We start from the raw sequence: 24,901 nt of genomic DNA on the forward strand, positions 1-24,901 counted from the left end.
TATTTTACATATTTTTACATATTTTGAAAGAATACACATTTTTTTCATCAATTTTCCCTCTACTTAATTCTTAAGTTATATGTTTCAAAATTGTTTATAAAGCTTATTTCTTCGTCTCTAGTGCTTAAATATAATTTAATAATTGAAAATAATAACGCATTCTGTGAAAAAATGGACATTTGTTTGCAATGCTAATAGTGTGTATATCCCTTAAGAAGTAACGGTAAAGTAGGAACAAATACCACTGCAAAGAGTGGGTCATTGTACTGCTAACGTGGTGAAGGAAAAATTGAAGTTACCCTGTGGATATGACCATTTCGCACAAACATCTCCAATCAGTTGCTCTAAAAGAAAGCAACAGTTTTTTCTATTTTCTTAAGCTTATTTTGACATCAGGTGATACAAATAGCTAGTCTACTGCCATTCACATCCAAGCTGAAAGATTGGATTTCAATTGACGATTCCTTTACTACGAAAATCGTACTGTGCAAAGTTGGTGACACGAATTGGGTGCTCCATGAAGTTACAATTAGAACAGCATTTAAAAATTGAAATTCATGTGAGGAATAAAAAACATGCTCCGTCGAAAAGAAACAATTTCTTCTTACACAAGTGGTACTGAAACATTCTTCTCTTGTACCAGTGAATTTAATAAAAATTTGTGCATGGCAATAGTTGCTGCAAACATACCATGGTACAAACTTGGAGTTCCAAAGCTTCAAGCTTTCCTACGCAAATAGATTATTCCTACGTACGGGCTGCTGTTGACGAGATGATCAATGACAGCAAAAATTATGGAAAAATATTTAATTATTTATTAATTGCGCCACCAAAAAATAATTAATTGAGGTTGAATCACATGTGCACCTCTAATTTTTCATTAGTGTGCAAAAATACATGTAATAAAGTTTAATTTTTAAATTACATATTTTTTTATTTATTACATATTTTGCCATTTTTAGCTCCATATTTATGTACATATTTCTCATTTTCATATTACATAAAATCCGGGCTCTACTGATGTGTGTGTCAATTTATTATTTTGTACTAAAAGGAATGTGGGTATAAAGCAGATAATAATAACACATATGTATTTCCTTGTGGAAGTAGAATAAAATAAAGTTCTTAATGGAAAGCTTACAGTCCCAAAGCTGATATGAATATATCTTCTCTACAAAGTAAAGAAGTATGTGTTTAAAAATTGATTTCAATAAATGTTTGTCATATGAAGATCCAGTGTTATAACAATTATAAAAAGTCTGTCGGCAACATACATTTTGATTTATGTAACTTATGTATACTAAAGTATTACTTACTTTCAATACCGGTACTTTTCTCAGTCTTAGAATCTTCTTGTATTCCTCAGCAAGACTGTTGTGCAGAATATTTTGTAGGAGATTCTCCTTTGAATAAGATTACTGCAATGCACCACTCGGCAGCTATGAAGAAAAAAAGAAACCAGTAATAATTATGCTGGAAAGAGTATGAGGCGTTGTGGATACTTTGTATTAGGAGCAAACTTGAAATCGTGATTCCTTGTTGAGTTCACCCCTACTATACGCAGTGCCTCATATATTCCATTGCTTGTTTAAATCAATTTTCTGTATTTCTCCTTATACAGAGTGGACCGTAAGTAATATCATTAATTTCTCGGTCTCGTTCAGCAAAAGAATTTTACAATCTAGCAGGATAGAAATGGGGATGCTCTAGGAAAACTTTAAACACTACATACAAAATGTTTATACAGTCAGTGCTGACATACTGCGGAGAAATTTTAATTACTTCAACTTTCATAAACGAAATAAAATATGTTCAAAACCAAGCTCTCAGGCTCATTACTGGTGGAATCGAAACACCTCCAATAGATTCTATGAGATTCCTCACTAATATTAACAGCATCAAAATGACAATAGAAGAAAAAGCACTAATTCAATATGAAAAACTTATCAGATTACCAGGAAACAATTGGCATTCATACAGTCCTCTCTGTAGATTGAAAACTCAAAAAAAGTTTCATATCCATGGTTCAAGAATTAAAACAGAAAATCAACATCCCGAATTTAAAACAAAACTTACAAATTAAACCAAACACTTTAACTCTATTAAATATAGAATATAATCTAAATTTAACAGAAGAAATACTGAAATCAGAAGTAAACACTGAAATACTGAAACAATTGTCTTTAGAGACAATTAATATTAGGTACCCTCCACAAAACTGGCTTCATTTATACTTGATCTCCAGAGAACAAGGTGCCGGTGCAGGTGTTACGTGCTGTCTCTTCTCACTTTATAGATCTCTTGGCTATGGAACAACAAGTTTTGGTGGAGAAATCATTGCAATAAGTGAAAGTCTCAGGAATCTTCTATGCCACATCAAGAAATTTAAGAATGTAGTTATATTGTCAGACTCCAAAGCAGCTATTCTATCAATTGTCTCTAAACACACACCTTCATCTCAAACAGTAGAAATAACTATAATGCTCTCTCAATTAATATCACTCAATAAAAGAATTGTATTCCAAGGATACCATACCATTGTGGAATCCTGGGAAATGAGAATGCGGATGCTTTAGCAAAGAAGGGCAGCACTCCTACTTACAGACCTGTTACTAAATCTAAATATTACTTTGTGAAAAGATTTATTACTTCTACATACTTAGACTTCAACAAACAAAATTTGATAACACAATCTCAAGGGAAAAAAATGGAACTCTGTGCATCATAATCTTCAGTTAATTCCCGATTTACCACGAAAATCGTCTGTAGCTGCATTTAGATTTGCAACAGGCCATGATTGTTTGGCCAAACACCTGCATAGAATTGGAATATATCAGTCCACTAACTGCCCATTGTACAACTCTAACCAAGAAATGGATTCGGAACACCTCAAAATCTGTGCTTCAGTTGCTGACCACGATAATATATTTGAAAAATATTGGAGTGCAAGAGGTCAAATGACTTATTGTCAAATGTCTGGCATTATAAAGCAACAACAACAATCTTACATTTATCCGCATTAAATGTCTGCACATTTACAGAACAAAACTAAAATTCTTTCAATCATTCATTAACATAATTCATTGCTCTCTTAAATGACGTAGTATATTGGGAATTAAATCAGTGGCTTTCCCAAAACATGCTATGAAATGTTTCATATAAAATCATTTTTATCTTCGAAAGGAAGCAAAAATGAGCAAAATTGTATTAAACTGTTTTGTTTGAAATATCTCAAACAACTCCCTGAAATTATTGATAGTACTTACGGTTCACTCTGTGAATATTAAGCTCAAGTAGACTCACTGTATCATTTAATGATATTGAATTGAATATCTGTTCTAGAGCTGAAATTGGCAACCCCTATTCCTTGTGTAATAGTTTCTTCTGGTCAGTAACAGGCTGGAAGGATGTTAATAGAGCCTACTTCCAAATCTCCAATATGTTTAAGCCAGAAAATTTATAGTAAAGCCATTCTTATTTTTTTAACGTGTATAAGTTCTGTTCAATACTAGGTAATATCCCAGAAATTCAGGCGATACATTTTCAGGCCAGTTTTGTCGTGCATATAATTTCTAAACTACAGGATACGTTCCAATAAAGTAAATGGTGACCGACAGAAGGATAAATGTATCCAACGTATCATTGAGTTGGAGTGAGTGACATCATCTATCTTCACTGCGGTAGAGGGGAAGTTTAGGCACTATTTGGCAGGTCCCGTAGTAGCCTTGGCAGTGTAACTCGAGAATGCGAAGCAATAGAATGTTCACAATTGTGTAAATGATTTGTAACGAATCAGACTACAATCCCAATGGATTGTTAAATTGAAAAAATTCCAAAGTGCAATTGAATGAAGAGAGAAAATTCACAATGTCGAGACATATGGAGTGCAAAGGGGAGTGGGAGTACAAGCAATGGGTAGCAAACGATACAGTACAAAGGTTAATGTAGCTACCGACATATTTACTTTCAATGCATACAAGATTGGGACAGAATTTCATGTAACTTCGAAAACGTTTAATTACATGACAAACAAAAATCTTTATCCCTCGCCATCTGTTGTACATGATTAGCTAAGAACTGCAGACCTGCCATTTAAAAAAAAAAAACAATCCAATCAGTCTCTGCTTTGTAAATATTGATATTGTAATGGTATGTGTATGAATGATTTGTCTTTGTAATCCGGCAGGATATAATGACATGTATGAGTGGTGTTTATTTATAATTTTAGAGCATGTGCATTCAAAAAAGGATTTTCGATGTGGTAAATTCTTATATGTTTTCTCGTTTCTGCACGCATGTGTCAATGACCCTTTGGCCACCAGTTCGATGGTGCAGACTGAGTCATTCTGAATTGACTAGAGCTGGAGCCATCAGCTCAGACCGGAAAGGCTTGGTGTTTGTGTTTGGGAACCATATATCTCAACCTATGATGTGAAGGTAAACTGGCTACTGTACTTGTGTTTTTCTCTAAAACTAATTAAATTATAGCCCACCGAGTTTTTCTTTTGTGCATATTGTGGGATTTTGGTGAAATTATTTAAATTCTAAAAGATGTTTTCCTTTTCCTTTGAAGATCGGCCATGGCACTTAAAGATTTTGCTAGGCTGAAACGAATCCACATCGTAAGTCTGCATGCTGAAATGATTAGTTAAGATTGTGATTTATTCTGATAGAATTACAAAGGTCATGAGCTGATTATATATAGATACGAGATGAATAATGTTGAATGACTGAATTTTAATTTTATTGTTATTGTTAAAATAAATTCTCAGTGTCAGTTTAATGTTGCTCAAAAACAAACACAATTTTGTACATTTAGCTTGTCTAATTTTTCAGCATTATGAAACTGGTTTAATCAAAGGTTCTGAGGTTTAAAGAGAATTGTTGGTTTAAGGTTGAGTTTACTTAGTGAAAAATAAAATTTTGATACAAACTGCATATTTCGTAGTGTAAGAATTTATTATAATCTTTGGTAGAAAAGAATAACTTCAGTATCATGTTACCATAATATCACTCATCACCTGGCAAACCCTGGCTACATGTCGTCGTTGTTCCTGCAATAACTCCTATGTGACATATTTATCGATTTTCAGATTTTTTTTTTCTATTAAATAACTTAAATAGTGATAGAGCAAATAATAAAATCTCCTATATGTAATCATATTTCTTTCTTTCGAAAATGTAAGAATTCACAATCCCCTACGTATGATGATGAATAAATGTGTTTTTTCCTCCTACTGAAAAATTGTGTATTTTGCACATAGGAGTTTTTGCAGAAACAATGACGATATAAGTCACTTAGATGAGTACGCTCCTAGTATAATGGCAGTTGACATTGAACATATTAGTCAACATATATGCCTAACATGGAGTCATGCCATAAAGGGAAACATCGAAGGAGGAGAATTCGATCCGGTGCTGTGGATTGAATTCAGCATAGCTCAGTGGTTAGAGCACTTGGTACATAGAACCAAGGACCCAGGATCGATCCCCGGCACCAGAGCGAATTTTTCTCCTCAAATATTAATAATGAATTTACTTTGATTGATATATTTTGAATTTTAAGGTCATTTCAAAGGTCAGTTTAATAATATATGAGGTGTCGTCCACACCTGTGCAGTAATGGTCAGCGCGTCTGGCTGCGAAACCAGGTGGCCTGGGTTCGATTCCCGGTCGGGGCAAGTTACTTGGTTGAGGTTTTTTCCGAGGTTTTCCCTCAACCCAATATGAGCAAATGCTGGGTAACTTTCGGTGCTGGACCCCGGACTCATTTCACCGGCAATATCACCTTCATCTCATTCAGACGCTAAATAACCTAAGCTGTTGATAAAGCGTCGTAAAATAACCTACTAAAATAAAAAAAATATATGAGGTGTCACTGTATAAGGATCATGTGCAGAGACTAAGTAGAAGGCAGAGAATAGGAAAGATATGAGAATGCTGGGTTTGCAGTGAAAGGCCTGCTTTTGGGCAGAACACGTGTGTGTGTGTGTGTGTGTGTGTGTGTGTGTGTGCGTGCGTGCGTGTATTTTGAGAAGCCTCTTACAAATCCTAAGGAATTGAAATGAGAGAAATTTTAGCAGTCTATATATATTTTTGGGGAGGCTAAAACAAACCATCATCTTTCTTATCATTCATCTCGGGGAAGGACTACACGAAAGAGAGAAAATACTGCAATGGAAGAAAACTGGATTTGCAAGAATTTTACAATGGACACATATTTAACATACCTTGCTGTATAATGGCAAAGAACATTATTTTCATGACATTTTTATTTCATATTTGGAATTACGTTGGTAATTTTAATATTCTTATTTCACTACTTAATACAACATTAGCCAATATTTTAAGAACTTTAATTGAGTCACATTCTAAAATGTTGGTCATACCTGACTATATTCATCAGAGATCAATATCCGGTCACTCTTATCTGGTACCTACTATTTCATGTGAAGTCCCGGTATGTGATGTATGATGTTCAAGATTAGGTTTCTGAAAATATACAGAATTTGATATTATAAATTTAATAAGAGTAATTACAATACTCATTGGCCACATCTAGGTCTACAATATTTTTTAATAGATATTATTGATCCTTCAGCACTGTAGCACTATATCTATGAGAAAATAAATAAGATAACAGTAAGTAAATAACAAGAAGGAGGTGAGCCAATTTTATAGGTCCATCTATGCCAGAAAAGGAATGTTTGAAAACAGTTATTCGATAAATTTATAAAATTATGTGTTCTTCATCAGATGAAGTGGATGAATCTGAAGGGTCTAGTACAGGGATGCGAAACTCATAAGTAGGGGTGAGAAATACTTTGACTCACCGCTGGCTATGTCGTCGCCAGTGGCGTATTTGAAGGAGGTTCGTAAGTAACACAATGCAATATAGAACACTGAAATGAAATGAAATGATTAGTCTAAAAATATCCTGTTAAGGGTAAAGGCCTCCTCCTATAGAGGGAGAGCTCTATTTGTCTCACGCTGTGAGCTACTCCCCATAAGAGGTGTTTACATGCTTGAAATTGTTCACTTGGTTCACATTCTGCAGTATTTTGATATTGTTCGCTTGTTTCTGTCGCACTGGTTTTAGTCGCTGTTCACTTGTTTTCTTAGGTTTTTCCATTCTTTTCTATTTCTTGCTCTGCTTGACCAATGGCTTCCTACACGTTCACTGAAGAGGTCGGCCGATCTTCTTCTTGGTCTTCCGCGTGATCTCTTGCCAATGCAGGGGTCCCATAGTGTGACTTTCTGCGTCCATCTTTCATCTCTAAGTCTTGCAACATGGCCTCCCCACTTCCATTTGGTGTTGGTGGCTTGCAGTGCTGGATCTTTAATTGCTGACATCTTTTGTAGCACTTTGTTTGGAACTCTGTCCCTCAGTGATAAGCCTAGTATCCTTCTCAGCAGATTTGGAGACTGTTACGAAGTTTAGCAGTGAGACACCATGTCTGACACCCATATAACAGTACAAGAGTTACGTAGGTCTGCAATATTTCTATTCTGAGTTTTTTGCCGAGTGTTCTCTCCAGTATGATAAACTTGAGAGTCCAGAATGCCTTCCCTATAATAATATAATAGAGACAGTCACATAATATTATTATTCGTGGTGCACATGTTCTGAAGAGGAATGCTGATACCTTTTAGCTTTCACCAGTTTGTCAATATTGGTCTGAATATCTAAACATGTCAATTGGCACACTAAATGAAAATCAGTTAATCTGCTGCATATGTATTTACTTGGTTATTTAACGACGCTGTATCAACTACGAGGTAATTTAATGTCGATGGAATTGGTGATGGTGATGGATGAATTTGGCGAGATGAGGCAGAGGATTCGACATAGATTAACTGACATTTGCCTTACGATTGGGGAAAACCTCGGAAAAACCCCAACCAGGTAATCAGCTCAAGTGGGAATCGAACCCGCGCCCGAGCGCAACTCCAGATCGGCAGGCAAGTGCCTTAACCAATTTAATTTGCTGCGTATGTCGATTTTAATGATATCATCTTGGAAAATAACTTGATGACTCAGAACGAGACTGTTACAACTCAAAAATAGAGATTTTTCAGTAGAGCCATTTAAAGTTTTCCATTTTGATTACACAACTTTTAACACCATATCACTTCGGAATATGTATTATGATCTTTTGCGTATTAAACATTACAGTACTGGTTAACTAGTATCAGCCTGTCATGGGCTATCTTCAGAACTCTGAAACTAGTTAACCAGGTACTGTAATATTTAACACGTGAAAGATATATAATACATATTCCTAAAGTTTTCCATTGTAGGTGGTAAATCAGATAATCATCTCACAGCAATGAAAATTGGTATATACATTCATTATTGTTATAGAAGTTTATTAAATCCTTATACTGCTTTTTTGAGGCTTGAAAGTAATGTAATTTTCCCTAAGATAGGTTACTAGCCTTATTGTTAGGTAGTCCAGTAGTGGGGCTGCTACTTTTAGCCTCTGGACATGCTTGTAATGCAGCATTTCCTCTGCATTTGATGAAACAGTTATACTGCTGTGACTCGGTCGCCATTTCCTCGTTGGTAGAAACAGGGTGGACCACGAGAAGGTGAGGATGGGTTGTGAAATATCTTATCAAAATGAAAAAGATGTGAACAAGAAAATTACCAAATTTACACAAATTCTAGGAATAATAAAGAATACAGTAAAAGCTAAATTATTACAAAAATCTACAAGAATAAAAATATATAATACACTAGCATTACTCTCCCTTTTATACGGAAGCGAGATTTGGACATTAAAGAAAAGAGACATGAACAGAATCAAAGCAAAGGAAATGAAATTTTTCAGGACAGCAGGATATAGGCCTACTCTTTTAGACCGAAAAAGGAATGAAGAAATTTTAGAACAATTAGAAGTAGAGTCAGTAGAAGAAAAAATCAGCAGATACAAATTCAGTTGGCTAGATCATGTAAGAAGAATGGAAAATTAAAGAATCCCAAAAATTATATGCAGTATAAGCATAGAGGACATCATCGACCACGAAGACCTTTTAGAAGACTGCTAGATGGGGCCGAAACAGGTCTACAGAGGCCTAATTCGTGAAGGATGATGATGATGAAGTTTATAAAAATATTAATTTTGTCGGTATTTATTTTATGTAATTTTTATGTAACTTTTTTTAGTTGCAATACTTTCGCATTAAAATAACCAGACAAAACTTCTCAGATATAACTGTATTACATAATATTTTATTATTTGCAACAGGTTTTTCCTAATATGACTATGTAATAAGTTCAGATAATGCAATGGAAAAACATGTCAAATATAGATTTAGAAACAAAATGAGACTGGTTGGTATCAGGATTATTACAACAATGAAAAGAAATAAAGTACACCAACCAGGATGACTACAAACAACAATAATAATAATATATAAATTGCATCTTGTACCGGTAGTGAGAAAAAGCATGTATTTATTTGTTAGTCAAATATAGCTCTATTTTCTTCAACACCATTGGAAACTTTCAAAATTTATAAAAATTGAGCATGAACACTTGGAATGATACCACTTTTACAAACATCAATCAAATTCCCCCATCCCTCCCCCCTCCGCATCTATCCCTGGAGGTGAAGAAAATGCTGGCTTTAGTATTGCTAAAGAAGACGTGCCTTTCCTTTTTTGTCGAATACTTATTTTTTTTAAATCACCTTGTTCATAGGAGTGCTTAAAAGAGATGGCGAAAAGATCCTGTTTTCAGACCTTGACGGTCTTCAACTTAGACCAGTTTACATTATCACTATTTTCATTTCTGGAAAAATTATTTTCCATTTGTTGTGTTAAGTATTTCAAATCTAAGATGTCTGGTGTATCTAGTTCATTGATTTTGTACATAGGGTATTGCCTTTTCTCTTGACCAATTTCAGTACTGGTATCTACCTATTGCGTTGGCAGTATAATAGGTCCTCCTTTAAGAACTCTTCCCACCCCCACCGTTCAATAGTAGAATGCACAGAGTCATTCTCATTCTGGATATGACCTGTGATTAAAAATTTCTGTGCTATGACCAGAGAAAGGAAGTTCATGCCCTGAAAACGTGAAAAATATGTATGCATTTATGACGTAAAAATAGATAAATATGCTACAAAATATGCATTATCAGTCTGAGATTATTTTAACAGAATAATAAGGTATAGGCAACTTACGTTTAGTCTATGGATTTTGAAGTGGTTGCCTCATTGCTGTATGCTCCATTTATGCTCTTACAGTTCACAACTAAGCAGTGACGTATGTTTTCTGTTGTCATTCTTCGCCTATTGTCTCTCAGCATAGCTCTGTAGCGCGAGAAACTTCGTTCTACGTCACAAAAAGTAAGAGGGGTTTCCACAAAATCTGGGAGCTGTTCTATAGAAATTTAGTTGGTTTTTGGGGTGTTTTTCCTTCGAGTAGGCTATACCTTGAATTTCTTTAAGCTGATAATAGCCAGGGTTTTGGAAAGAATATTTGCTGTTTTCTCGTTCACGTATCTCCTACATTTCCTGGAACTGATGTTAAACTGGACATTGTTCTATCGAAATCTGCTACAGACTGCAATAAAGGAATACAAATTGCTAAATTGAGAGGCTTCCCATGAGGGCGTCATCGTTAAGTTCAAAATTCATAAACATAAATTAGTCTTGTTTACGAGGTTACACACTTTAAAAAATGAGCGAAAGACAAATAAACATTCATAATATGGAGTTTCCCTGCATAAATGTTAAAATATGATGCTTTTATAAATAAAGGCAAAATATGCACTTTTATGCACAATAAAAGCAATATCATTGTATTCAGAAATTTGTGATTCATGTAGATAATCTTTCAGCATATTCACACAACGATAGAGAACAAATATGCAAATGCATGAACTTCCTTTCCCTAGTTATGACATTATATGACTCAGGTTAGTTACGCAGTACAAAAGTAATGAGGCAATGAATTTGTTCTTGTTTTGTCCAGCACAGTTGTCTAAAAACAAAATTACCTGGTTTGTTACTGTGTTTGGCAAAGAAGTAAGAAATTTATAGAGACATGTGTCAATCTGATTTGAACCTCTTTTGGCCAAGCCCTCATGTCAAAAATAACAATGGCCCTGGCTGTTTGTGATGTCATTTATATATATATTTTCCCCCGCCATTATTTATACTCCCTTTAACATCTTTGGTCACATCGTGAGTTAATCTTCTGGGTGAAATCCGAAGGCCTGTGTACTATTGTTGAGACTAGTTCTATTGTTGTGAACTAGATGGCGACTGTACATGTATTACTGATTTGTTATGGATAAGATTTCGATGATGAATGAGACCGGTGATATTCAGAGACATTGTGGCCCGAATTTCCTGGCATTTGGCTTACAGTTGAGGAAAACCCTCACCACAGAGGTGGTCATATTCATATATTGTGAGATTGTAACAGGACAGTTTTCTTTTATAATATAAAGATGAAAGAAGTAGCCTACTACTTGAAGATCAGAGTAGCACAAAACTTTGCTTGGAGCCTGTTTTGCTGATTTAATATCTTTAGTCTTTGTAGCCCTTGATGTTTCTCTTCTTTATATCTCTATTATAAATTTCTTGCAGTTTAATTTCTCTGTTTCTGTACTATTCTTATATGCAGTATACTCGTACATACAACATTGAACTTTCTTAGGGATATAAAATATGAAAGATTAAAGTGAATTAAATACTAATGTGTAAGAATATGCACGATGATTAATATTTCAATACTACGTCGATGGTGAAGACAAAATTAATAACAACATTGATTTTAAACAATGCAAGCAGCATTATGCTACCATTATTGTAAGTACTGCAAGGTGTGCAAAATCTAAACCCGAAGCGTGAATATTTTCAGTGCGAAAGTGTTACAAGTCAAAATGGAACATTGCTTTTAGCAACAGTTGAGAATGGAAAACTGTTACAATGCAAAATATAACACTTTCCAATTGAAAAAAAAAAAAACTAAATAGCATAACTTTAAAACTGTTATATGTGCATTTATGTCCTAGTAGGAAATTTTTAGAGTTGTAACAGTTACCCTCATCTAAAAATTAAGAAGATCAAAATTGAGATAAAACCTAATAATTTTACCTTTCTAGAGAGAAGATCTAAAAATATCAATATTCATGCACGTACAGAAGAATTGTAGAAACACATATTTAGTGGTCAGTAATAATAATAATAATAATAATAATAATAATAATAATAATAATATTAAAAATAATACTACATTATTCAGCGTGGCAATTAATGTTTCTATATACATACTCCTAATTGAACCGTTGAGCAAAGTAAACATAATAGGCTATTACATTTTGTCCGAAAGAACAAGAAAAACATTCTTCATTCTTTACGATATCACCTCTTATTGCTTGTAGAGACAGAGTTTGTAGAGCGACATAATACCGCTACTACTTGCCTTCAGTACGTGAATGAAACACACAGCAATGTATAGTAAACTCCTCGTACCCGTTTGAATGTCTATGATTACACGATATAATCAGGACACTCACTTTGGTCACCGCTGTTCTAGAGGAAGAGAGGAGAGGATGTGTAACTATTTTGTATACCAACGTACCTGTACCTGCGCTGTGACGTCACATATACTTTGTATCAGACAACCTCATTCCAGTTTATAGGTAGCTGAATTACAAAGCCTAATTATTATTATTATTATTATTATTATTATTATTATTATTATGGGGTGTATACAGCAGTAGCGGCTTGTGCCTGAAAAAGTAGGTGAAGCACAAAATTGTTGCAAAGTTTTCAAAGCCCATGTATGCTAGTTGCACTGATAATCGGAACTCTATGTAACTAAAGTAATTCCCTCCCATAAATTCCCATGATATTCAATCGTGAAAGTGATTTCATTGCATTTATTTCTGCCAGTTTATCAATGCACTTACCGGTACATGTAAATTAAGATATGAAGAGTCCACTGCAAGAATGATGGATGTCATTTGGAATACATTTTTCAGGAGAAGCAATTGAAAGTTTGAAATGCTTAGTGCTCAAAGCTTAACTGTGATTTTCCGATCATTACTGGACAATAACTATCAGTGTTAATTCCATATAACTCTCTATGTACAGTCTATATGTCTTAAGCTATACATTGACAGTCTTGGATCATTTTCGACAAGAAAGTGACATTCATCATTCTTGCAGTGGACTCTTCATATGCTTACCTATCTTGTACATTAAGTTGATTCTCCATTCCTTCAGGGCTGCGAACCTGACATTAACGTTCTCATGGAGGGGCTGTGATTCCATCATCTTGTCCAACATATCTTTTTGGAGCGAAATATTCCCTAACACTGAAAGTCTCTACTGTGACATTCAGTTTCTTTGTTTTGTTTTTATTCGTTTTAAACACGAGAAGCTCCTCTCGACCGGTGCGCTAGAAAGACGGTAATATTAAAATGAGGGAATATAACTTATACACTTCTCCAAATACATCTTTGTGTCACGAAGAAGTCTAGCACTTTCTTAACTGGTATATTCCTATATTCACTGTTCTGGTATAAAACTCAAGTTCAGTTTTTGGGACCTGCGTCTTACATTTAGAGAATCACCTTTCCAAGTGTCGTTTATTCCTGTTTGCATTGTCTGGCAATGGTAACCCCATCCTGTCTCAGTCATGTCTACAAAATTCACATTTAAACATAAATAATGCAATTTAACATCACAGTTCATTACTCAGATTCTACAGAAATTATATTTACCATTAACTGATCTCGTCTCCTTTTGTTGTGGGTTTGTATTCTACAACTTTATTGTGGTAGAAAGCATTATCCATAACAATAATCGAAGGACCTAAATTTTTTAACCCAACAATAAGCTACCTTTCCACCCACTTCTGGATTGTATTCATGGCACCATAGTAATCTTGGCCAGTCTTCAAATTGGATGCAAAAAGTTAAATCTGCATCTATAAAAGAGACAAGATACTTAGATTCTAGATAGAACACATAATAAAAGTTACTACCCTATATATAGTTTAATAGTATTGTAGTTATATTACCAGGTTCCAGCTTGTACAATGACCAGTCTTCCTTCCACAGCAGGTCGATGCATAACTCCTTGAACCTTACCACCAACGATACTGGTTTGCTCCATGAATGTGTTGCAGTCTATGAAATATACATGGAATTAATAATGTTACAACATTTATTCCCTTTACTATCTTAAAATCTTGTAATAAAGCCTGCCATTCATAAAAATCCACGTTTCATCCAGAAAAACAACAGACTTTGGACCCTCACTTTTCATATTTCTCACATATTCTCTTAAAATTAATATTTTTACTCTCTCTTACTTATGTGAGATTGCCCTCTTTTCTCAATTTAAACCACATTTCCTTCAAAATTGTCCTTAATGACGAACGTGATCCTTCAAATGAAGTATGTATCATAGTTTCCTGTTACATGGCCCAGTACCAGCATGGCTGTTACTCTTTTTCCTGAACAGGAATGAAAATAGTACCGGTAGTGGTAAATAAGAAGTAATTATAAGAGTAAAGTCTACAGTATTTTAACTTATTAAAATTAAAAAAAAAGAAATGTTACTGCCATCTCGATTCGGTCTATCATATACAAATCTTGCAATGACTTCCTTGGAAAAATTATCTCATGCCAGTTATAGATTGTGGATATTTCTTGTTTTTCCCTGGTGTAGACAGCATATATGCCTCTTTTCAGATTTGGTAATAATTATTTCTACTGCATTCTATGAATGCTGTGATAAAAGTATGGAGATTATATATTTTATTTACAGTATTTACTTACAAATGGCCTTTAAGGAACCCAGAGGTTTTTGCTGTCCTCACATAAGCCCACCATTCGTCCCTATCCTGAACATCCCTAGCATCATATTCCACCTCCCTCAAAATATTATCCTCCCATCTACGTCTCGGCCTCTCCAAAGGTCTTCAAACTAACTCTATATGCATTTATGGACTCACTCATTCGTGCTACATACCCTGCCCACATCAAACATTTGGATTTAATAATGTTAGGTGAAGAATATAATGCTTGCAGTTGTGCGTTGTGTAACTTTCTCCATTTTCCTGTAACTTCATCCCTCTTAGTCCCAAATATTTTCCTAAGAACCTTACACTCTAACACCCTTAACCTCTGTTCCCCTCTCAAAGTGAGAGTCCAATTTAATGCTTCTTATACATACATGCCTGTGGTGTAACAATATGTGGAACAAGTAAACATATAATATGCTCCTTTTTAATTATTCCTATAGTCTTAAAGATTATGGTAATACATTGAAGTACTTGGGACAATAATAAAAATATTCTTCTGCGTTATTGAATACATATTTTTTTTTTTTTTTACTTAATTTCTAACAAGAATATTTTTATACATACGAAAGGTTATCAGTGATGGGACTTTACTTTATTTGGGACTTGTATTTCTAAGTAAGCTTAAAATTTTTCAAAATTCAGTTGCATGTAAACTCAACCACATGCATTAGTTTATAATGAAGTTGCATTAGATTAGGTTACAGAAAAGTCTTCGTATGTTAAATTATGTGTAAATATTTTTTAACACACTATCATGGATGCATCCTCATGGAATAAGATCTGTACTGATCCTGTCAAATATTATCTATAAAAACAGGTAGGCCTACTTACAAGAGATTTGCAATTCTTGCCATTAGAACCGCTTTGGTTTGACAGATATCTTCCTATTCTGCTTCAGCCTTCAATTATCTGTACATATTAACCACTGCTTATTATAAGCTGCTCTGTAACGAAAGTATTTTCTTTCTTGATGTAGGCCTATAAGTTCTTCAGACTCTTTCCTTCTGGACATGTTATAACCTTAAAATAAAGTGATTATTGCATTTTAAAATATGAACTACAATTAACCTAACTTCAACCTTGATTTTATTCACTTTCATTAGACTGAATATTTGTAAGGTTATGTAAAATTATATTACGTAATTCTACAAAATAACTGCACCATAGGAGACACTGTTTTCCTTTGTTCCACTGACTTCTGTGAGATGATAACACATGGTTTTAGTTCGGAGCTATAAATACTTTCAACATAAAAGTCATTTGATACCTGTATATTCTAATGGATAGTTGGAAGTTTTTTATAACAGCAAACTAACAAACCACGTGTTTATCACTATATATATCTCTCATAAGCCAGTGAAACATGCCTTCTTTGATGTAGCTTCTCTGGATAATACCTTATATTATGATAAAAATGTAATTGTTATATCATATAATTTATTTTTATATGGATAATGTTTTAAAGTTAAAATAATGCTCTTACCTCAGCAGAATCATCTGTAGGCCTAATTATAAATTTCACTAATTTTTCTAGAATATAAGTATGCCTATGTAATATAATATCTTAATACATACTAAATAACAGTGAATCTTAATACAACACAACATTCTAATACGTTAATTTATTGTAATATTGCAATGTAATGTAATGCTCCAAAATTTCTACTTACCTAGAAACATACAATACCGGTAGTTCTGATAATAACAATAATTGCACCAAAGAGTTGTATTATGTGATGTGATGGAAATAGTAACTTCACGTACAACTCGCAATTCCCGGAATATATTATATATATATATATATATATATATATATATATATATATATATATATATATATATATATATTATAATCGCAATATAAAATACACGCACAATATTACGTTTCAATGGGAACCTTCTTGTCATCGTGTCCCGAAAGATGGCAGCAGGGGCTAACCCGGTCCAGGTCCGACAACATGGCGTCTGCTTTGTATATATTGTATTCGAGATTGTGAATTCTATTGACTGAATGAAGTTTCTGAATTATAATTATTTTAACATCTGACTTGAATACTAATACTAGTAGCAATACTAATGCTAATTTTGACTATAGTAGTATTTTCACTATTTGCAGTAATTACACATGCATGATATAATATATAGGTTTGGTAGTGATATTGTTTTATATTTGAGTATTTTATATTCCATGTTTAATACTATATTCTGAATTACTTATAATTATTTTAACATCTGACTTTGTTAAATGCCTGAAGCTTACTGTTACCTACATGTTTCTTGTGTTTTCATTGTTCTTGTTTTTGTGAAGTCCATTAAAGTACATAATATTGTGCATACATACTTGCAATGCGCACCTTGGTCCCATTCCTGCTGCACATTCACATTAGTCAAAGAGTCTTTCACTTTCACATCAACATTATAAACTATATTACTATACTGCTTTTGATAAAAGAAAACGTATTCACTGATACCATACGAACACACAATAAATATTTTTCATTATACATTTTCATCCCCATATCACAGTCTCGTTTTTCACACAGCTGCAAATACAGTAAACCTTAATGCAGTCGTTAGATATGGCAGGAAGTACAGTATCGCTATTAATATCCTGATACAAAGAAGGATGTGGCAAATCCATTTCGAACGTAGGGCTATCATCTTCACTAGGAATGATGTCACGTTGCTTGATGGTTACATCGTAATCTTTCAGCCTGAAACAAGAATTTTTTACCAAGTGATAGGCCTACATATCAGACTTTAAATAGGAAATATTTTCACTGAATTTAAATTCAATCCAGTCCTCAATTTAGCAATGACGTAAATGTAATACTTTAAAACTTTAGGTCTAGGAACATAACCTCTGTACAAGATCTGCTTTCTTGCCATGAATTCTCGCTTTCTTTCAGCGTAGTTCATTTTTCGATCGAGTTAAACTCCATCGTAATTCTCCATTATTCACACTTTTGCATAAATTAATAGAGAGCGTAAAGTTGTATTCGGAAATAAACTTCCAGCAATGTCATGTAACAACTAACAACGAAGTAGAAGCACATTAGCGCGCCATGTAGGACCGGGTTGGCACCTGGTACGCTCTGGTGGTGAATTCTGCTACTACACGCGAAAGGTTCTCGTAAATAACGAGCACCGCCGTCTGGATTGTAATATATAAAGAGAGAATTGCGCACAAATGTGCATAGATGTCACTGTAGCACAAATTACTTAATCTGACACATTGGTCTTGCCGTTCACTCACTACAGAATTGTGTCAGTGATTCTTTCCTTTGTTTTGGATTGTAATATATCACAATCCAGACGGCGGTGATCACGAGCCATTCAATGTACAGCCAGGCCGGATTCCTGAATCCACCGAACCAATCCGAGTCAACACGAAAACTGCCGAAGTTGACCGGGATTAAAGCGTGTCGTGTAGCGAGCAGGCGACGTACTTTACACGTGTTTGGCGCTCAGGTGTTACCAGTATTTCGCGTTATTGTTATACATAATGGAAGGAAAGTATACATGTGCATATTGTGATCGTGCGTTCACCACAAATTCGAATTTATTGAAACACAAAAGAAATGTACATGGCGTTCAGTCTCAGCTAAGGAAGAGGGACTTTAAGTGTGAAGCATGTGACAAGCAATTCACAACAGCCACGAATCTCAAGAAGCATGTTAGGAAGTTTCACCAGGCAACTCATTCCTGTGAAACGTAAGTTTTTACAACATTATTTCAGGCAGGGGTAGACAAATCCCAGCGTCAGGTCGATAAATTTTTAAGTGGCGCCTGAGTTTGTTTTATTGTGTTAAAATTTTTAGACTACGATTTTTTTTCGGCGGCGGCGCCAGCGGGAGGGTCTTGGTGGGCTCCAGCCCAAAATTAATTAGAGCCTACTCTTAATCCCCCAACATGAAAATAAATATTATATGAATTATTATAGTCTATATATTGTTCATCACGAAATAGTAGTAATCGCTTCAATAATATAACACAGGACGGAACAATATAAATCATGATTTTAATCACTTGATTTTTATTACATAAATCACTGACTTAAATCGAATTATTTTTATCAGTGAATTATTATTTTTTAAATTATGTTCAATATTAATTTTTGAAGTAGCTACTCATTTACAGATAGACCTACACACTATTTATTGTTAACAATGACTACGGTTGCCAACTTCTTTAAAAAGAAAATACGGGAAAGTAAGGAATCGACAAAATTTCACATAGAAAGTTAACAAATAATTCAGTTCAGTAAAAAAAAATATTTAATGCAATTGGTAGCTAGATTTAGGCCTAAATTAAGAGTATTTTGAGATAGATTTTGTCTCGCGTAATAGTTGAAGTCGACTGCAGTTTGCAGCTCTGATTTGATTAGATGTGTCGTGCTCCTGTTGTCAATATCTGTACAATTATTGTTCATCAGATTAAGTACCCTCTTTGTATAAGCATTAGTACTTGGTATACTTAGAATGAAACTAGCCAGTTTTTACAAATTTATAATATTAATATTGTTTGATTTTAAACAGGTGAGCTCTAAAACCAATTTCTGGCGAGCATTACCTCTACAAAGGCTTCACATTTTAATGCATCTCTGGAAAACAAAATTAATTTATCATATACAATAAATCATCATTCAAGGGAAAATTAAATGTTTAGAATAAAGATTTTTACATTTGCAAAAATATAGGAGAAAAATGCTCGCAGAGGAAAAAACGAGAATCGGGAGACATAAAAATTGGGGGCAAATACGAGATATCCCGGGAAATACGAGAGGGTTGGCAACCCTAACAATGACATACCTAATGGATAAATAATTAAAATCAGTTCACTTTCTTATAATTGTCTAATGCTTGTAGTCCATTGTTGTTCAAATCCCCCCCCCCCAGCTTCCTTTTATGTCACTTTTGAGTTTAACATCTAGTAGTAACTAGCTATGCTAAGAGAAGAGTCACTTTATTGAGTGTATTAAGTTGTTCTATTTGTAAAAGTGTAGCAATAACGTTGCTGTTAACTTAAAATGGGGAATTCAGACCACGAAAACTTGATCCAATTTGGAGATAATTAATTTTTTCTACCACTTCAAGTGGAAAAGGCATGATAACTACATACAAATCACATGGTTTGTAAATGCAGGGATTAGTTGCTACAATGAAGTTACATATTGAAAAATGTAATAGCATAAAAGATAAACAAGGAAAAATTAGGATAGGCCTACTCCAATATCTGACAATGAAAATAAAAATTGAGAGACAGATCCAATAGTTGCACCTTCAGTATCAAAACGAAAGAAATCATTCGTTACGGATCAACTATCCACTGAGGGACTATCTCTGAAAATTAAGCGAAGTAAACTTAGTCCCTTTGTCATCCGAACAAATGAGAAATAGAAAGAGGACTTAGATAAACAAGTTGCCAAATTTTGTTATTCTACAAACAGATCCTTCTGTTGCATTCAGCTGTAAGACAGAAGAACTGGTTCAAATATGTTGTCATGTAGGCCTATCACATTCCAATTCAAATTATTGTTAAAACACAGCATGTATATACAGTTTTCATTTTTCATCCCAGGCACTTCATAAACACTGAAGCATACACCAATCTGAGAATAATTTAAAATTATTTATATAAACAAAAATTTAATTTAAAAAAATTCGATTTAAATCAAATAAATCTGATTTAAATAAAAAATCATTATTTTTAGTACAATTTATTATTTTTTTACAACCGATGTAATAATGACTCCATAATGAACTTTACAAGATTACATCTCTTTGATTCACTCTAATATAAAGAACGTTATAATTAAGGCATTACATTAGTTTTTATCGTCTCTCTGCTGGTTGAGCTGTTTATTTTGCAACCCTACACTTCAGCGCCAGTGACAAGTGCAGTCTCTTAAATTGTTTGCTTCGAAATTATTAGTCGAGTTTGTTATGAATTTTATTTAGTGCCCTGTAGCAGTCGGACTTCGTAGTCAGGCACACATTCTTACAGTTTATTGCGAAACTTATAAATGCGTGTCAAAAGTACAGTGAGTATCTACTTGTATGTATCTATGTTCTCTATACAAATTTACACATTTTGACCAATATTTACCAAATTTTTCACACTTATAACTTTTACAGCCAAGAAATAAACACAATTCGGACAAACCACTCCTCCTTTGATTTCATCCCTCAATCACTAAAAAGCAGTAATATTTGGTTCTGGGATACGACCGATAAAGAGTTTTTTTCTGTTCTGGGGGAATGGGAGAGAGAGGTTCTTTGATACGAAAGAAAGGAAAAGTTTACTTCACCAGGACACCCCATGGGGTAAGTTCTGAGAGTAGGAAGAAAATCTGAAGTCCCCTAATCGAAGTACAATTTGATATCCTGGGATTTTTTTGGTAATACAATTATGAGATTGATTTGTCTGTTTTTTGTTTTTACTCTGATCACACAAACCTCAAACGAGCGTATAGGCGTAAAGGGGTGGAAAATCCAAAATCTATCAATGTAAATAGTACAATATGATTGAAACTGTTGTGTCTTCGTGCGAATAAGTAATTTTTATAGACTGTAATGTGCATTTTTTCACATACATTTTTGGTCTGCCCACCCCAGTGCCCTCCCAATTTGAAAGTTCTGGTGCCGCCACTGTTTCTTTTATGTCGATACGACTAATATGTAATGTTAATAAAAGCGTTCCTAGAAAGTTCGAGCGTGAAGTGTGTTTTATTACTTAATTATAATATTGTTGAATATATTTAAGTAAATGTATCTTTATCTTAGCTCGAATGGTTTTCTCATTGCATGTGCAAGTAAAATGCAGTGGCTCTTGAAAAAAGGAACTGGCGTCTGAAAATTCTAGAGTTTTGTCTGTCTCTGGTTTTAGGACAACATATGAGTAGACTAAGCTATATCTCTATAGCTTCTTTATTGATTTATTTTATGATTACCTACATACAGTACTAATATTGTTTTTACAGATGTGACACTGTCTTCAAAACCGAAAAAGATTTACTTAATCATGTGCACATCATCAGGATAGTCCGAAGAAACTGCAGAAAAACCAGTAAAAATAACGAAAACAGTGCAATGTGATGATTGTAGTCAAATATTTTTTGACATAAGCACTATGAGGCGACACAAACAACGCAAGCATGCTAAGTCTCTTATCTATGCTGTTCCCAAGCTTCTTTGTCCTTTTTGTGATGACTGCTTCCTCACATATACATTCCTACACGAACATCTGCAGAACAGCCATGATTTCCCTATTGAAACTTCGTCACTAACTTTCATTTCCCATGAAGGTGAGTGTTAATATAAAAGAAAATAATAAACAACGATTTTATAGCATTCACTTACTTCTATTAGGGTGGCAATGAACCTCCGGGTTCTCTAAAAGCCATTTGTAAGTAAGTTAGTAACTCAGGTACTTCTATTTCATTATTGTTTTTGTTGTGCAGAATTTGAAGCTTGGAAGACTGCACAAGAGAAGGATGATATGGCATCATTTGTGAAGCGATCATCGAAAGGGAACATAAGTTACTATGTTTGCCACAGATCCGGAGTAAGCAGAGGCAACGCCAACGGAGCACAAAGGATCAGATGGAGAGAATCACGGAAGATTGACAAGTGTTGTCCAGCTCGTATTAAAGTGACAACAAATGAGGAAGAAATCCATGTAGAGTACACCAATAGTCATGCAGGCCACTTCATGTCAGTCAAGTATTTACGACTTTCAAAAGAAGAGAGAAGCATTCTAGCTGGAAAAATAAAAAACGGAGTGACTTTTGAGCACATACTAGATGATATCCGCAATGACGTGGCTACAAAACATGAAGTAGAGAGAATCCACATGATAGATAAACAAGATCTGCGAAATGTTGTGAGAGACTTTGATTTGGACACCGATAAAATACACAGTAATGATGCCTTGAGTGTGCATATTTGGGTTGAAGACCAGAAGACTTTGGAAGCTGACAGTCCTGTACTCTACTATAAACCACAGGGAGCTGAAAACCTGACGGCATCCTCAAAAGAGATGACTTTATGTTGGTGTTAATGACACCCTACCAAAAAGAGTTTTCAAAGTTTGCAATGGATAAAATTTGTATTGACAGCACACATGGCACAACTGAACATGACTTTCAAATCACAACTTTGCTTACAGTGGATGAATATGGAGCAGGTGTGCCTATGGCAGAATGCATAAGCAACAGAATTGATTCATTATCGATGGTGCAATTTTTTACTTCCGTGAGAAATTTGACAGGCGTAATACACAACAAAGTGTTCATGTCTGATGATTCTCCCTCTTATATAAACGCGTGGACAGAGGTAATGGGTCAGCCGGACCAGCACTTATTATGCATATGGCATATTGACAAGAATTGGAGGCAAAACTTGAATAGGATTAAAGACCCAATGAGGCAGTCTGAAGTTTATAAATCATGCAGGATGTTGTTAGAACTTACAGACGAAGATGAATTTCAAGAGCTAATGTTTGCATTCCTATCCTCTTGTAATGACGATCCTGATACAAAGGCGTTTGGCGAATACTTTCGTAGTACCTATGCCAATCGACCTCAGCAGTGGGCTTTCTGCTATCGTCTCCAAACAGGTCTCTCCACGAACATGTATTTAGAGGCCTTACACAAGAAGCTGAAATATTGTTACATGGATGGAAAAAAGAACAGAAGGGTTGACAAGATAATTTCATTACTTCTTCGATTGACTAGGGACGTTATGTTCGATAGAATGATACGAATGGCAAAAAACAAACCTACTTTCAGAATGAAGAAAATTGCTCAAAGTCACAAACGAAGTGAGGAAGTAGCGGATTCAATGGTTCGACAAATTCAAGCCCTTAAATGGAGCGTTGACTCGACCCATGAATCAAGAGGACAATACACTGTGTGCTTTAGTAGTGATGAATGTAGTGGATGCCCGCTAGCATGTCCAGAATGCAAAGTCTGCGTGCACCAATTTACTTGCACATGTGTTGACCACCTTATTAAAGGAAATATGTGCAAACACGTTCACGCTTGCATTCGAGTGAAGAGGAAAACAGAATTACAGAGTGTTCTTGCTCTCGAGGATGAGGTCGAAATTTCGGCAACACAGACGAAGAAAGACGGTAGCACATCATTCAACCAGCATTCTGAAAGTCTGATGAGATCATTACAAAGTGTACCTGTACACATTCAAGAAGCTGTGAGTGAACGGCAAAAGCTGCAAACACTTTTAGAGATGATTTCTGGCATTGCTGCTAATGCTTCAGACGAAATTATTCCCGAACTTCGTCAGGAGGCCGAACGATTCCTTCACAGAACACAGAAGTTATGCCAGAAAACTAAAGAAGTTGAATCCAGTGACACGCTTCATTTCAGTGCACCCTCCTTAGTTCAACCCACACATGCCAATATTGAACGACAAAGATTCTATTCGACGAAGAGGAAATCTGCTGTCTCTAAAAGAACCATTTCAAAACCTACTGAGACGCAAAAAGCAATGTTAAAAGAAGCAATCAAAGGAAATCTAGTGACAAATGTGCACACAGATTTTGACCATGTCTATGAGAGTGGATCTCTTCTCAATAAGAGGCAATGAAATTATTACCCTACTGGTTCCTAAATATTGTAGCCTAAGTTCTTTTCGCTTCAAAAGTACAAGATATTTTACTTAACTTAGGTCAAGAAATTATAATTACATGTTTTTTTTATTTCTAATTTGTGACGCTTGTGAACTGTAACAATTTTAACAAATACTCATGTGAAATCTTTTGAATCTCTGCTGCAAGTGTATGCTAACGTCCTCAGTAGTGTGGTGCATTGTGTACCAATTTAAAACAGCCGGGTTGACTAAATGAAGTGGAGGTGTATTGGTCACATATTGGGTTCATTGTGACATTATTTTCTGAGTGTTGATATTTGGTAAAGATAGAGAGTGAAATGTCTTTCAGTGTAATATAGAGAATTTTTATTGTGAAACATTAAGTGAGAAAGAAATTGAAGAGAGACGAAAGTATCCCGAAGCACGAGTCCTTTTCAATCGTATGCTTAGAAACT

At 34.6% G+C, this 24,901-nt stretch overlaps 1 protein-coding gene across 29 annotated transcripts in view; it reads right to left on the reverse strand.

Moving 5' to 3' along the window:
- Positions 1–18,218, reverse strand: part of LOC138715576 (uncharacterized) — a 135,578-nt gene extending 117,360 nt beyond the window's left edge. For 10 of the 29 annotated variants that reach the window (XR_011336484.1, XM_069848643.1, XM_069848640.1 and 7 more), the window contains exons 1-7: positions 17,106–18,209; positions 15,667–15,855; positions 14,047–14,155; positions 13,748–13,953; positions 13,211–13,422; positions 6,390–6,492; positions 1,317–1,439 (exon numbers count right to left, since the gene is read on the reverse strand). The gene's annotated coding sequence lies outside the window, so the exon portion shown is untranslated. Of the gene's footprint in view, positions 1–1,316; positions 1,440–6,389; positions 6,493–8,439; positions 8,615–13,210; positions 13,423–13,747; positions 13,954–14,046; positions 14,156–15,666; positions 15,856–16,505; positions 16,637–17,105 lie in introns of those variants that run through there. The other 19 variants (XR_011336485.1, XR_011336483.1, XM_069848646.1 and 16 more) reach the window with 12 other exon arrangements.
- Between the last annotated feature and the right edge of the window lie 6,683 nt (positions 18,219–24,901).

Source organism: Periplaneta americana, chromosome 15, assembly GCF_040183065.1.
Source record: "Periplaneta americana isolate PAMFEO1 chromosome 15, P.americana_PAMFEO1_priV1, whole genome shotgun sequence".
Taxonomy (NCBI): Eukaryota; Metazoa; Arthropoda; class Insecta; order Blattodea; family Blattidae; genus Periplaneta; species Periplaneta americana.